At 46.6% G+C, this 13,396-nt stretch overlaps 1 protein-coding gene across 5 annotated transcripts in view; it reads right to left on the bottom strand.

The window, feature by feature from the left end:
• Nucleotides 1-13,396, bottom strand: part of TTLL1 (TTL family tubulin polyglutamylase complex subunit L1) — a 62,703-nt gene that overhangs the window by 46,132 nt on the left and 3,175 nt on the right. For 3 of the 5 annotated variants that reach the window (XR_011697432.1, XM_071551553.1, XM_071551550.1), the window contains exons 1-2: nucleotides 2,732-2,830; nucleotides 1,487-1,602 (exon numbers count right to left, since the gene is read on the bottom strand). The gene's annotated coding sequence lies outside the window, so the exon portion shown is untranslated. Of the gene's footprint in view, nucleotides 1-1,486; nucleotides 1,603-2,731; nucleotides 2,831-3,638; nucleotides 3,705-7,365; nucleotides 7,443-8,894; nucleotides 9,006-9,225; nucleotides 9,287-12,840; nucleotides 12,992-13,396 lie in introns of those variants that run through there. The other 2 variants (XM_071551551.1, XM_071551554.1) reach the window with 2 other exon arrangements.

Genomic DNA, 13,396 nt, shown 5'->3' with positions numbered 1-13,396 from the left:
CGGGATTTCCCCACATCTAAGGTTGTTCAGTGTTCAGGAGCTGCGTTTCAGCTCCTGACACCAGGTGTCACTTGTCACATGAGAGCTCCCACTCGCCCAGATCAGCCTTTTGTCAGGATGGCTCGACCATTCTGGTTATGCTTCACAGAAATGAACTGCAGAGAAATCCTAATTCGGAAGAAAATCCCTTTGAGCCAAAGGCAGACCCTTTGGCACAGGCCTCTCCCAGGAATAAAACCCACCAGACAGGAGTGGGAGAGTGAGGTTATTACACACACATGTGACAACCATCTACTGCCCCTCCTACACATAACTTTCCTTTGAAAAGTAAATTAAAACATAAAATCACCCTGGCTAAACGCAGTAATTTACTTAATGAAAGTGAGTTATGAATGTAGTTAATACAGTTTCTGCAAGTGAGACATTGGACTGAAACTAAAGGGGTCTCCAGTTTCCAGGACTAGATATGGATGTACATTTGCCAGCAAGCTCAGGCCCCTTTAGCTTCTTTCTTTCTGTGAGGTATAACCCATTAGAAGTATTACATGTAGTGCTCCCCCATAGACTATTTATATTGTGAAATCCCATAAGACAGAAATGTTTACTGTTAAACCTCAATTCTACAGAGTTTCAGACACACTTATTATTCCTGTTGGTAAACCAGTTTGAAATCAAGCTTAAACAGACAGGAAATAGCATATGGAGGCTCAGGGTCTGTGTTTTCATGTGTGCTTACACAACACAAGGTCATGATCTCCCCCCGGGCCTTCCAGATATCACCAAAACAAAAGGAAACGGGACAAAGGGATCCGTTTGTTTGTGCTGAAGGAGGTACGATTAGCAATAAGTGACTAACTACCACACACCACCTTGCTGGGCTTTTAAAAGTTCAGGGATTAGGAATGCCCGATACACATCCCATGGTGAGGATCCCTGAAAGGCCCCACGCGCTGATCCAGCCAGTGGATTGGGTGGTAGCAGGGAGTGGTTATCCTGACTGGCACACAAGGCACTGCCGGATTCCAGAAGGCAGAAACAGGAAGCAGGAGATTCACACACAGAAAGAATAAACACTGAAGAATTTTGTACTGGAAATAAAAATGACAGATTGCAAGATTGTCATTCTTTTCCTGTTTTGGGAACTTCAGGCCTTACAGATCCCTCCTGCTACAGGATTGAAAGGACAACAATACAACAGCAGACTGACAACTTGGTTTCTGCAGTTTGATCATCTTAGATGATGTTGAAGTGGCCTGGTTACAAAATCCTCCAGTTTTATATAGTGATTACTGAAATCCACAAACAGAGACGCACAAAAAAAACATTTAACATATTAAGTTGTACCAAAAGATTTCTTATTTTCAGTAACATAATTTTAATACAATATAATTTCCTACAGGAATCGTCTGAACTGCAACTAGGTATTGCAGATAATCAGGTCACCATCACCACCACCAGAGGCCAGTTGTGCTGATGACAGACTTACCTTTTCACAGTTTGCTTTTGAGTTCATTCCTGGAAAATCCCGCTGGGCTGAAGCAGTTGTGCCATCAGGGGAGGCTGGGCTGGGAGATTGCCAAGTTGTCAGGGATAACAAGGAACCTGGAACAGACACATTGCTGTGTGTGCTTGATGTCCTTGGATTTGGGGGTTGTGGAGAGGGAATGTTTTGGGGGGTGTTTGGGTATGGGGGGGGTATATGGGGGTGTGTGAGGGTGTATGGGGGTGTCACGGGAGTGTATGGGAGTGTGGGGAGGTGTAGAGGGTGATAGAGGTGTGTAGGGAGGTGTATGGGGTGTCGGTGTGTGTAGGGGAGGTATGGGGGTGTGGGGAGGTGTATGGGGTTGTGTGTAGGGGGCTATGGGTGTGTGTGGGGAGGTGTACAGGGTTGTGAGTGTGTGTAGGGGGGTACAGGGGTGTGGGAAGGTGCATGGGGTGGTGTGTAGTGTGGTATGGGGGTGTGTGGGGAGGTGTATGGGGGTGTGGGTGAGTGTAGGGGGGCATGGGGGTGTGTGGGGAGGTGTATGGGGGTGTGGGTGAGTGTAGGGGGGTATGGGGGTGTCTGGGGAGGTGTATGGAGGTGAGGGTGAGTGTAGGGGTGTATGGGGGTGTGGGAGGTGTATGGGGGTGTGTGGGGAGGTGTATGGGGGTGTGGGTGAGTGTCGGGGGGTATGGGGGTGTGTGGGGAGGTATGGAGAGGTGTATGGGGTTGTGTGTGTAGGGGGGTATGGGAGGTGTGTAGGGGGTGTATGGGGCTGTGGGAAGCGATAAGGGTGTGTGTGGGGATATATAGGAACCTTGGAGGGCATATGGGAGTGTGTGGGGTTGTAGGTGTGTATAGGGGGTGAATGGGGGGGTGATAAGAGTGTGGGGGGACGTATGGGGTTATGGGGGGGTGTAGGGCATGTATGGGGTTGTGGGGCAGTGTATGGAGGTGTGGGTGTGTATAGGGGTGTGGGTGTGAGGGGCATGGGGAAGAGGGTGTGTGAGGGTTTATGGGGGAGTGTGTGGGGTGAACAGGGTGTGTGGGCCTGTACGGGGTGTGTGCGTGCGTGGGAGGGTGAACAGGGGGTGTGGGGGTGAATAGGGGGTGTGAGTGTGGGTGTGTGAAGTGAATGGGGTGTGTGGGACAGCGGTGGGGAGGTGCCGGAGGGAGATGGGAACACGGGATGAGGATGGGGTGTCAGTGAGGGGCACGGACACCCATAACCCGCTCCTCGGCCCCGCTCACCTGCCCGCGGGAACTGCCTTCCCTCAGCCCGGCCCCGCCATCGTCCCGCCCGTTCCGGGGCGGCCCGCCGCCACGTCCGGCCCGGCCCCTCAGCGCTGGGGCCCAGGCCCTCAGCGGGGTGAGTTTGGGCCTGTCAGTACAGTCCCGCCCCGTCAGTGCAGTCCCCGCCCGTCAGTGCTGTGGCCCGGTCGCTCAGTGCAGTCGCGACCCCTCAGCGGGGTCAGTCCCGGCCCCTCAGTGCAGTCTCATCAGTGCAGTCCCCTCAGTGCGGTCCCGGCAGGTGCCGAAGGGCATGGCCGTGCGGCTGCAGGAGGGGCAGGTTTGGGGCTGCAGGAGGGGCTGGTTTGGGGCTGCAGGAGGGGCAGGTTTGGGGCTGCAGGAGGGGCAGGTTTGGGGCTGCAGGAGGGGCAGGTTTGGGGCTGCAGGTGGGGCAGGTTTGGGGCTGCAGGAGGGGCAGGTTTGGGGCTGCAGGAGGGGCTGGTGAGGGGTTGGTGCTGCTTGAAGCAGGCATGATTTTCACCCAAAGTTGTCGTAGTATCTCCATGGAATCACAGGGTGGTTTGTGTTGGAAGGGACCTCAAAGCCCACCCAGTGCCACCCCTGCCATGGGCAGGGACACCTCCCACCAGCCCAGGCTGTTCCAAGCCCCATCCAACCTGGCCTTGGACACTCTCAGGGATGGGGCAGCCACAGCTGCTCTGCCCAACCTGTGCCAGGGCCAACAACGCAATCAACAACTGCAATTCACAGAGAAAGCTGTGAAATAGTACCCGAGAAATAGTACAGAAGTTACAGCATTAGCTGCTATGCAGAGCAGCCTGATTTACACACACAAAATTCATCCCAAAAAAGAATGAGTAGACATTATGTCATGTGTAGACACCTGACATATAATAAGGTCACTCACATTTTGTGATGAGGCTCGACACAAAATAAGGTCTCACATAATGGACTTCAAAGATCCAAACAGCCTCTGTAAGACAAATTACTTATTATGCTACTTAATTTGTCTCTCTAAGACAAATTGTTCATTAAAAAATAGATACATCAGGACAGCAGCTGAATTTTGCAGTGTGTTGGAGCAGAGCAAATAACTCTGACACTGTGTGTGATGTTTATTTCCCAAGAGTCTTAATTCCACAAATAACCTGCATAAAATAAATATGCTTTATCATCCTATCATAACAAGCTGTTTCACCTAAAAGGAAAAAAGTAAAATTTAATAATTAATATAGCTGGAGCTATTAAATATTCCCTAGTTGGGCTACGAAAGCAGCTGCAGAATGCAGAGTATCTTCCTAGGGCCACATGCAATGGAAATTTCCTGGCACCGCAGCACCTCTGGCAGCAGCAGAGCAGCCTGCACAGCCTTCTTTCCATCCCTGTCTGCTCTCACAGCTGGCACCAAGAAAAGTGAACCTCAGCCTTCTTCTCCTTGCTTTTTGTCCCTGCATCCATCATACCTCCGAGGAAAGCTGGGAAAAAGTACCACTTTTAAAAGCGTGGAGGAGTTCATTAATTACAGGAACAGCTGTTTGGTGTTCCTTTTTATGTAAAAGTCTTTTAGCTTAATTCAGCAGTCCTTAATTGAAATTACAGTGGTATAAATAGCTGTTGTTTCGTTATCTCTCTGAATTTTTACATCACATCTAACACCATGCTCTAGTTTTTAACATTAAAGCATCTCCACTTTGTAACTGTTTTGTTAAAACAAGGGAAGTGGGGGGTAATTTGAGGGCAGCTCAGTGGTGCTTACTATTACTGTATCAGGAAATGCTGTGGCAGCACCAGCGTGTTATCTTTGTGGCAGAAATCCCTCCTATGATGACATTTGGGTATTCTATTTTAAGCCTGAGGCAAGTCACTGAGTTGAGCAAGGTTACCTGTATGTGCAGAATTAAGCCTGGTTTCAGAATGGGAACTATTATTGATTTGAAGCAAAGTAAATACAAGGATTGAAATATCAGAACCGGTGAATAGGAGAAAGTCATGGCAAGAAGTGATATTAGGGAGGTTAATTTCCCTTTTATTATGTTGTACTTTCGAGGCAATTTTCATCTAGCATATGCAAATGTAAACACAACTCAGTCCTTGGCATGAGTTGGAAGATAAGCTTTGTCATGTCCATTTTACAGATGAGTAAACCTCGTGTAGGGAGCTCAAAAAATGAGAAAAAAACATCCATGTGGCAAGGAAGGTTATTATGCACAGGGCTGAAAGAAGTGGTTTGCATAAGACACACACACACACGCACCAGCACTTTTGTACATTTAAAAACTTAGCCGTGCAAGTCTTAAGGACATCCCAGCTCCAGGGGGAGTGCTGTGTCTGTGCTGCGGTTCTGCTGCTCCTGGTGTTTACCTTCACTCATAAAGAGATGAAATCATACTATAAATAGAGGGCAAAGTCCACTCTCAAACACTAACGGGTAAAGTCTGCTATTCGGCATGACAATAAAGCGTGGAGCAACAGGGAGGTCTAATTTCTTTAAAGCTCCTCTGCAGTAAACTGTGCTCTCCAGCGATGGGCGACACTGCCCCAATCACTCACCACCCCGCTATCAACATCACAAAAGAAAAACACCGCGAGTCCCGTGACCTCGCTAAACCTTTCGAGCAGGGGGTCAGCAGCGAAACCTCTCCCTCCTTAACCCCTCAGCAACCAGGGCTTCTCCTGCTCCGTGCCCACCTTTCCCCCGGGTGCCCTGGGCACAGCCGGGGGGCGCTTCTGCTGAGCTGCGCCAAGAGGAAAACACGCTCACAAGTGCACAGACTTCCAAGCGAAACTGTCCCAGCGCCCCTCGGTGGGTGTCCCCGGCGGGGCGGGGCCGGGCGGGGCGGGGCCGGGCGGACAATAGGGACACTCGGGACACTCGCCAGTGTCGCCGCGGTGAGTGGCCGGCGTGGCGGGGCCGGGGGGACCGGGGACCCCCTTCTCCTGAAGACCGCCCTGCGTGCCCGCAGCGCGGAGGTGAGCGAAGGGGAGGCACCGGCCGGGGCGCGGGGCAGAGCGGTGCGGGGACAGAGCCGGGCTGTGTGCGGGGACACAGCGGTGCGGGGACAGAGCCGGTCTGTGTGCGGGCCAGAGCGGTGCGGGGACAGAGCCGGGCTGTGTGCGGGGCAGAGCGGTGCGGGGATAGAGCCGGGCTGTGTGCGGGGCTAGAGCCGGGCTGTGTGCGGGACAGAGCGGTGCGGGGACAGAGCTGGTGCCGGGACCCGCCGCATCACCGCGCCGCGGTGTCCCGGGACGGTCCCGCACAGGCAGCACCTCCGCCGGCTCCGGCGCCGCAGCGGCTTGGGGAGGAAGAGGAGGAGAAGCACGAGGAGGAGGAGGAGGGCTGGATGTGTTTCACAGCCCGGGGTGCTCCCGCAGCCGCCGCCCCGAAGGATGCAGCGGGCACGGCCCGGGCGCTGCCCTCGGAGCGGATGACGAGCGCGTTACGTGCGCTTTCACTCTTAGCAAAGAAGGAAATAAGCCCTCAAAATAATCCCGAGAGGCACAGCGCAGTGTGCCGCTGTTAACACACCTCAGAATGTTCCTGAGGAACGCGTTTTCTCCGTGTTGGTCACCGGTGGCCGTCATGTGGGACGGCCCTGGATGCTTCACCCCGCGCTGCAGGGACTCTGTACGCTCCCTGATGTTTCAGGGATTTCACACGGGCGGATTTCAGCAGCGCCGCGTTCTGTGATTGAGCAGGTTTTTAGGGGTTTAGATGGACAGTGGGTGTGTTAGCCTAAACCTGCTGCCCTAGGCCGTGTGTGCAAGGAGGAGAGTGGGCTCCAGTATCTTCTCTCACAGATACAGGGACAAAATTATTTTGAGTTAATGTGTTTTGGGTACATGAATTTATTTTTTTTCATTTGGTGCATGCCAGTTGAAGGGGAGTTAGCACTGAGTATAATGAAGAAGAAAATCACTGTTTATTCAAGGTGTTTGATCTTTTCTGGTGTTGAAATGTCACCACTGTAGAGATGCTATCTCTCTGAAAGAAGAAATTTAGCAAAATTTCCTGCTTTGCCTGTTTGGTAGTGTCTGTCTGAGCTCTTTCTAAGGGTTTTTTCGATAGGCCATTGATCATAGGAATGGAGTAAAAAAAATCGAATTCCCTCAACTGCTGGAGGGCCAAAGCAAGAGCTGGTAGGAGCAAAATAGCAACTGTGAGCTTGGGTCTGTGGTCACCAAAAGGAGCAGTAAAGCCCCTCCTAATGCAGTGGAAATCTGAAATGAAACTGGGAAGCCAAGTACTGAAATCAAAACTTACACGAGTGGGGGCTACAAATGTACAGAAAGAAAAGGAGTGAAAAACAAGTTGTGTCTGAAGAAATCCAGAGCTGTGTTAGGGCAGGAGGAATTTGGTGCACAAAACCTTTATTTGCCCTTCACACTCAGTTCTGTGTGTTTGATCTGGTTAATAAGACACCTGTTTTTAAGGTTATAGTCATTTGATAATTTGGTCATTCATAATAATATAATAAATTTATAATTTAACTGAAATAGTATTTGTAAAGCTGTTACTATTAAAATTTTACCTATACAGGGAGCCTAAGTGAAACTGAGAGCAGTGTGGCATTTTAGTTGCGTAGCACAAGAATGACAGCACCAATAGTGAGTTAAATTTGAGTTCTCAGACTTACAGTTATGCTGTACTTGCACATCACCAGTTTCTCTCATGTTCCCAATCCTGCAGCAGTAACTGGGATTTCAGAGGCACCTGTAGGACATGATTGTATACACTGTCATACTTGGCTTCAACAATTTGGCCATGCTATTCAAGTAACAGTTTTAAACACATTCTTACTTACTACAAAAGAATCTCGACCTTCTGATGGGACTGAGAAGTGCAAAGGGCAGATGATGTTTTGAAAAGGAAACGTAAATGTTAGTGCAGAAGCTTTGTGACTTAATCTAAACCTTAACTCTTTGTAAACAAGTAGAGCAAAGACAGTATCTCTGAGATAGGTGGTGCTGTCACAAAACAAAAATCTAAATGTGGCAGAGTTTTTTAAATAGAAATAGTTGCATTGTGGTATAAATACATTTTTCTCTTCAATGTTCTCAGTTCTTCCCATAAAACCTCTTGGGAATTTAATGTTTTCTTGTTGATGAAAGTGGACACCCCTCATTTCTTGTTTCTATTTAGAAGTTGTGGAAACAGGTTTGTGAGCACTGGGGGAAAATGATGTTTTGTAGGTTTATCAGATCTTGGCTTTTTAATGTGGACATAACTGCACTATCTGTTATTCTCCACAGTCACACATTAACTGTGCCATACAGTGGTCCTCTCTCAGTGCTCTCACAGGCAACGTGCAAATGCTCAGGATGCAAAAAAACTCGAGGGATTCTCCAAGTCTTGACTCAGAATCAGGGCCTTTTAAACATTTTCATCAGAGACTGAAATCCAAAACACCTGTAACCTGTACAAGCCCTTTACTTTAAAAGGTTCCCTCCATTTAAAGTCTGCATTTCTTTTGCTATCAGGGTCACAGAACTTGCTTAAGGAATATTTTTTAAAATGTTTAAATATAATGAAATACTTAATCCCTGTCCTGTTTTGAGGTAAGAGAACCTGTGTTAAATTCCCAGTGAAGGCATGTCATCATCACTAACTTCCTGAGCATAGAACCAGAAATGAAGTCAAGTGCAAGAAGCAGAGCATGTACTTTTTAGATTTCTAGAAGTGTGCCCTTAACAGCTGTTTGAGGCACTATTAAGAAGTGTTTTGTGTAAACAGTCTCCAAGGTCATTGATGTTAAGCTGACTGAGAACATGAGAGAAAGAATTAATTTATTTCTGCTCCTTGACCCGTTACTGATTTAAGAGTTATAATCTAGCAACCTGTGTTAACTAACCTGCACTATTTCCAAAATGAGTAGCAATGACTTCACCTCTCATCTTTCCAGCAGAAACTGAGGTTGCTGATGACATACTACTATTCCTGTTTCTCTGAAACCTAAACTAGCTCTTAATCTTTGCTCATTTTATCAAAGGCTTGTCCTTGTGAAATGGCATTAGAGATTTGTATTCGCAGTAGGGAGGGTGATGTCATGTTTGAAAGGGCTGGCTATGGGTTGGAGGTATATATGCAAACAACCAAGCCTCTGTTTGTTTTTCATTTACATTTAGTTTGCATGGGCAGCTGGTGGAGTCTGAAACAATTTGATACCTGGGGGGTAAAGGATGAGGATCCTGTCTGGAAATCCATATATATGTCGGTGGGAATCTTGAGCCCGGACACTGGAATTGTTGGTAGTAGTTTTCTGTCTCCATAACCAGTCTGAAAACATAATAAACCATATATTGTAACTATAGATAGCTTACTGTGTCACATCTGCATAAATCATTAAACACATAAAGATAATACATAAACTGTAATTAATTCATTCAGTGCATGATACTGAAGTGTCATCATGCCTGTCTTAAAAACTGTTAACACAGCAAATCGAGTTGAACTGGCTACAAGTGAATTTCAGATCCTTTTGTTTTCCCCAACTCACCTGCTGCCATGCCTGGTTGAACTACATCTTTTTTTTCAAGAAGATTTTCTGTTCTCTTTTGCTAGGTAAAAAACAAACCACAACTTAAAAATCCTGACTGTGTAGACACAGTGTAAACACAATCTTTTTACTAAAGATGTTTCATTATTCAATCACAATTGTGTTCATATATTGCCATAATTTCCATCAAATAATTAGCCATTTAGAGGGCTCTTTTTTAAAAATTTGGACATAGGTATTTATTCAGATTAGGTTTGTATTTAGACTTGAAGCATATTATTTATTCTGCTGAAAGCAGAAGGAAGGAAAGTGCAAGATGGGTGGTAGAAGATGAACACATCCTGCTTTGGAGAAGCAGAGGGGCCTGAGGAATGTGATGTATGCTGAAGAACAGACCTGAAGAACAGGACAGGTGCATATTAATGTACCTTTTATGTGCATTTCTATACTACACCAACACACCGAAATTTCAAGGCACAGATCAGCAAATAACCTCAAATAGTTCCTTCCTTGCCAAGAAGGTCATTGCTAAGCTTTGAAACTAAATTAGCCCCATCTTGTCCATCCTCAGGACAGCAGCCTTTGCCTCATCTCTGTCCATCCCATAAACACATTGCCTGGATGGCCTTTGCACTGAGAGCTCAGTGGGCAAAGCACCCCAGGCTGCAGCTGAGCCCTGGACAGCACCACCCAGCAGCCCTGACAGTTCTTTTTTAGCCGTAGAAGAAAGGTATTATCCTGCTAACAGGTGTGAGGGAGCATATGTTGCTCTTTGGGCTTTTGTTGTGGTATTGTGTGGTTTGTTTACATGTCTGAGTCCTGTAGTACATTGACTTATTATAGGTCTTTTCATCCCACACAGACAGAGACATTTCCGTTGTGTGGCCCCGTGGATGTGAAACCAGCACCTAGTCTAGAAATGAAGAATTTAAAAAAAAGAGAGAGAAAAAGAAGATACCCTTTTTTTAGTGGTTTTTTTCCCCTCACTACGTCATCATGAAAGCTAAAAATAATGTATGTGCAGTTGACAGCTGACTTTTTCTGCTTGGTCTTACAACATTTTATCCACTCTGGTGCTTGTTTTACTAGATGACTTATAAGGACTTTAGAAGCTGTGAAGAAACACTGAGCACATTTCCATTTGTTTGAGTCAGGAACACACCTCTGCACACAGAGATGTTTGGCTGTTCCTCTGTGCACTCTGCTGGCACCAACTGCACCCACAGAACTGACACTCTGGTGTTCAGGGGAGCACTTCAGCATCCCCAGGATCCTCCAGAGCTCTGCCATTCCCTAGTTTCTCCTTTGTGGCTCTGCAGGACCCCTTGGAGCTCCTGCTTGAGCTCTGGGGGAGTTCCCAAATCAGGGGTTGATTCCAAGCTACAAAGTCCTTGGGGTGAGTGGGTATCTGGAAACTAGGTATGGTGCTGGAAAGCACAAAGTTCCTCTGTGGACATTATCCCTTTTTTTCCTGATCTTTTTTTTTGGGGACTGTGGAGTGAGACACACAGGAATACATAAAGAAGTGTTTAAAACAGGACAGAGCATCTTTGGAAGCAAATATAGCATCTGAAACTACTATATCTTTTTAAAAAACATTATCTGAATTAACTAAGCGTTTTAACTTGCCTGTAAAATATGCTGTCAGGAAGAAAGGCCTGTGGTGTTTCCCCTCAAACAGAGCTGGGTCACTCCACTCCCTCACAGCAGTTGCAATAAAACTCAGAACACCTGACCCCAGCTCCTCTTTGGCACTGCAAACCCACACAGGTCCTCAGAACTCTGGATATATTTAAAATGCTACATTATAAACATCTCTGTAAGGAAAGCAAAAATGCTACAAATAGAAGGAAAAAACCCAGAAGATGAAGCGACAAACTGTATGACACACAATTTCATAATTTTTCCATTTGAAACTAGTCTGTAGCTGCTTTTCCCCCAGTCACGTTAAACATCTCTAAGAGGATCCTACTCCTCTTTAAACCAAGTGTATTTTCATTTATTTAATATCACATTCCTGTGAATTTGCTCGTGCAGTAATGTATACATATTACTTACAAATAATTTTGCTATGAGGAAAATGTAAACTTCATCTAAATACTGAGAGGAGGTCAAGGCTCCCTTGGGGCACAGAGGCTGTTACCTCGTCCCCAGTGTAAAATTCAAAGGATTTACACCAATCCCTGCCCAGGGGACATTACCTTTTGCATGATTTAATTTCATTTCTGGGAATATTTCATGTGAGTTTAACTCATTTGACTTGCTCAGAGTGTGCTTAAAAGGAGAAGAAAGGAACCCAACCACAGGAAATGCCCCTCGATGCTGTCCCAGATTGTTCATCAACCAAGGGGATCAATTCTGACAGAGCTGGGAAGCAAAGAAACCATCCAAAAGCTGGGCAGAACCAATGCCAGATAAAACCAGGGCATCTCCAGAAGGCTGTAATTAAATGTTCGTCATCAGGAAGCAAATATCCAAGGGGCAGAAGTGTCACCTGCCCAAGGGGGTGTGTGTGGTTTGAAATAATACCCATCCACAACTCTGGTGTTGCTTCCCTTGATAAACCTAATAAAACAATCATAATGACTACAAAAACATCAGCCCCTCTCCAAGATCTGCTCAATGTGTTGTCCAAATAACTTCCCCATTGGACAAGGAGCAGCTCCACTGATTTTAGAGGCTCCTGCTGTCCACTCCTCCACGTGGAAAGCTGTGAATAGGTTTAAATCTTTGCTGCATTTATTTCTGTGGTGAGTTGCTTGTGATTCCCGGGGTGGTGGCCTCCAGCTGAAGGAGGCGTGTAAACCTGGGCCTAAATTAAAGACTCAGGAAAACCCATTCAAGTTGTTTTATATCCTTTTCTGCCTGGGGATCTCTCTTGGTTGGAGTGGTTTAATGCCAGGCAGGCTGTTGCAAACCATGTAGGAAAGCATCTTGTACTAAGTGAAACTACTGAGAATCTATACTTGTCTCCACTGGCTATATTTGTCGAGATTTTCCAATATTTAGGTTGTTTGAGGCCAATATTAAGCAGCAGCCTTCTAAATGCTGCATGTTTGAATTGCTGAACATCTGTTGGGTCACTGAAACTTTCCTTTGGCTGCTCGCAAAATAGTTCATCTTAGCAACACTCCTGTTCTGACTGGAGTAGTAAAAAGAGTAACTTTAAGAGCACTTTAACTGATTTCCATCTGAAGCGGGAAGATCTTATCTAACAAGAAGGCACAAGGTTGTCTTTCCTGGCTCGTTGCAGAGTAAGATGTCTCAGATAAGGAGAATCCCCAGGCACTTTGTCCTCTCCAGCTATTCCAATGGAGCACCAGAAGAGGAGACCTACAGTGACCTCCAGACAATCCCAGACACCACAGAGCAAATGGAGTTTGGTATCAGGTATCAGCCCAGTCAATCCTCCTTCTGTCCTCCCCATCCTCCTCCCCAGAGTACAAGGGGCCAGACTTTCCAGAAGACTCCACTAAGCCAAATAATCACAGTGGGTTCTGCTGGAAATGGAAGAGATGCAAGTGGAGATAACCTGCAGTGCAAGATTGTGCTGCACAAAGTGTGAGTTTGCCCCTTGCACAGGGACACAGATATGGCTCCTCATTAGAAACCCACCTGTTATAACCAGCAGCTGAAGGGGCCATTTCTACATAATTCTCCAGGCGCCGCTCGCAGCAAACTCGTGGTGCTGCTTTGGGTTTTCCTTAATCCCATACATACATACATTTTTCCAGTCCCAGAGTCAGGAGCTGCCTTTCTGCACCATCTGTGAAAATTCCTTACTGTGAGTGTGGATTTTTGTTGTTTTTTTGGTTTTTGTTTTTTTTCAGTTGATGGACTGACCAAACCCAGCCCAAGTTTTTTTAAGCAGATCTCCAGAATGAAGTTCTTAAACCCACTTACCATTCAGCAGGTCTCACAAAGAGATCTCAGCAGAAAAGCAGGATAAAATAAAAATGTATATTTGTATTATTTGGCTACAAAAATAAACACGAACACACATGTCTGAGAGAAGCTAAACTGAACTGGAAATTTTCACCAGGAAGGCATAACAGGTTTTTGGCATCAAGATGTTGCCACAGATGTTGTTTTCGAGTTTCTATGTACCCCAGGACCTCCCTAAAAGCCTTTAGGTTTTGGTCAGTTCAATAGCTGGAGGCCCTCACTGCAC

The sequence above is a fragment of the Pithys albifrons genome, chromosome 3 (assembly GCF_047495875.1).
Source record: "Pithys albifrons albifrons isolate INPA30051 chromosome 3, PitAlb_v1, whole genome shotgun sequence".
NCBI lineage: Eukaryota > Metazoa > Chordata > Aves > Passeriformes > Thamnophilidae > Pithys > Pithys albifrons.
The sequence above is the reverse complement of the archived record's forward strand: the minus strand, read 5'-3'. Positions and strand labels throughout refer to the sequence as shown.